We start from the raw sequence: 2,019 nt of genomic DNA, 5'->3' as shown, positions 1-2,019 counted from the left end.
TTTTTGCATGTTTGTTATTTTAGCCTCTGAGCCCTGCCCTGTGTGAAGTGCTCTTTACTCTGTGAAGCATATGACAGGACTAGAAAGGTTTGAGGGCATGCCCTGAAGGCTTTTTTTTCTGATCTAAGTGAAGCTGATTTCTAAAATGGTCTTAGCATATATATGCATAAACAAGCATACACAGATGGTATTTGAAAGCACGACTTCTTGGGTGTGAATGGCTGCACAGCTGCTGCAGTTTTCTCAGGAGGTTCTGGCCATTTTAAGAAGCCTGTGTATATTGGTGTTTTGATGTGTTTGAAGTGTAAGGAGAAACTGTCCAATGGATTGTGCTCACAGGATGAATATCTATCTCCTGGATATCACACTGAAGATGAGTTTCATTCATATGGATGAAAACTGTCTTTTCAGAAATGTACAGTTAAGACAAATAATCTTCACCAAAATAAAATTCTTTTCATATCTTATGAAAAATAAAGAGTAATGGGGGGACAACTTTGATCAGTCTAGCTTAGTATCAATTCTCCAGTGGTGGTAAACAGTGGTTTTTTAGGGAGGAGTGTGAAAAAGAAAATACCGTGACAGGTTGTTTCCTAAAATACTGTTGCAGTAGCCACACTTGTGGCTGAGAAACTTTCTTGGCAGCAATATCTTGTGACAAATATGTGCACTGCATGTAACTTGAAAACTGTACATAACGTGAAGAATTCGCTCATTTTTTTTCTCCAGATATGCTACCATGCAGTTTATTCTGATCTTCCTTTTTTTTCTTGGGTTCAACATAGTGAGAAATCATTCCCTGTTTTACATCAACACTACTGCTTCCAGTGAGCCTTGTCTGGTTCTCCCTTAGCACTTTGGAAATGGGGAGAGCAGTTCTGCTCATCACTTCAAATTTCACTAGAAGAAGGACTGGCCATACTGAACTTCTGCTAATTTTCTTCTGACTTTTTTTCCAGGAGCTAGAGGCTTGGGATACTGGTGTGTGCTGTAGGTTGTTTGGGGCTTTTGTTTGTTTTTCTGATCAGATTACTACAAAGTAGAGAGAGATCTGTTTAAGAGGTGACCATCTCAGGCTCTATTGTGGTTGCTTCTGAAAAGGTCTGGTTAAGTCGTGATAAACATTGTGTATGCTTGGGATGTTGAAGTCAAAGGAAGCATCGATGTAAGTCTGCCATTTGAATAAGCTTCTAAAGGTATTGCTATCTGATTAACAACATTTGGGAAAATAAATGCTTGTAAAGCAGGATTCATCATATCTCTACCTTTAAAAACACCGCTAATTCTTTTGGACTCTGAAGTTATTCTCAGCTGTGCTGCTTCCTTTTGGCTGAAAATATCCTTCCCTCCTTCTCCAGCCAGCTTCCTTGTCACAGTTTCCTTTTCCTTGTCTTCCATTTACTCTTGTTTGTATTACAGACAGGGCCCGCAGCCCTTCCTCTCTCTTTCAGGAAAGTTTCACTACCTTTATCCGGAGAAAGGCATCCCACGCACAGTGTACCTGGCTCCACGGGAAGGCCCTGTGTACCATGTTCTGCAGAGGTGTTTTCCGTTCCCTCAGCTGGTTACAATGAGGGGTGCGGGTATGGGAGCTCCTGAGCTAAACAATAGCAGCGTAGCTTTAAAAACACAGGGAACAAACTGCTGCTTGCCAGACAGGAAGAAGCAACAATGTGGGCAAACAGAAGAAATGCACAGCAGGACCCGAGAGATCAGTGCGGGGCACATATCTGCAGGGTGTGGATGCCTCTGCCATCCACAGGAATGCACTGTGTTGTGAGACCTGTGTGCAGGGGCACTTGGGAGAGCTGTTAGCTGCCGTGAAGTTCCGTCAGGTACTCAGCTGTCAAGAAAGCCCAACAGCGGGTCAATAATAGAATTCCATTTACTCCACGACAAGCAAGCGGCAAGGCCAGGCTGAAATTTCAGCTTATAATATGTGCTAAGAGTGCTGCTGCATCCTTAAGGGAGTACAGCTTAGCCGAGAGAAAAAGGAACCCGGTCCGCCGCGGCCCGGCG

At 43.3% G+C, this 2,019-nt stretch overlaps 1 protein-coding gene across 2 annotated transcripts in view; it reads left to right on the top strand.

Moving 5' to 3' along the window:
• ARHGEF3 (Rho guanine nucleotide exchange factor 3) overlaps positions 1 to 2,019 on the top strand; it is a 112,155-nt gene that overhangs the window by 79,705 nt on the left and 30,431 nt on the right. The gene's annotated exons all lie outside the window — the stretch shown is intronic.

The sequence above is a fragment of the Meleagris gallopavo genome, chromosome 14 (assembly GCF_000146605.3).
Source record: "Meleagris gallopavo isolate NT-WF06-2002-E0010 breed Aviagen turkey brand Nicholas breeding stock chromosome 14, Turkey_5.1, whole genome shotgun sequence".
NCBI lineage: Eukaryota > Metazoa > Chordata > Aves > Galliformes > Phasianidae > Meleagris > Meleagris gallopavo.
The sequence above is the reverse complement of the archived record's forward strand: the minus strand, read 5'-3'. Positions and strand labels throughout refer to the sequence as shown.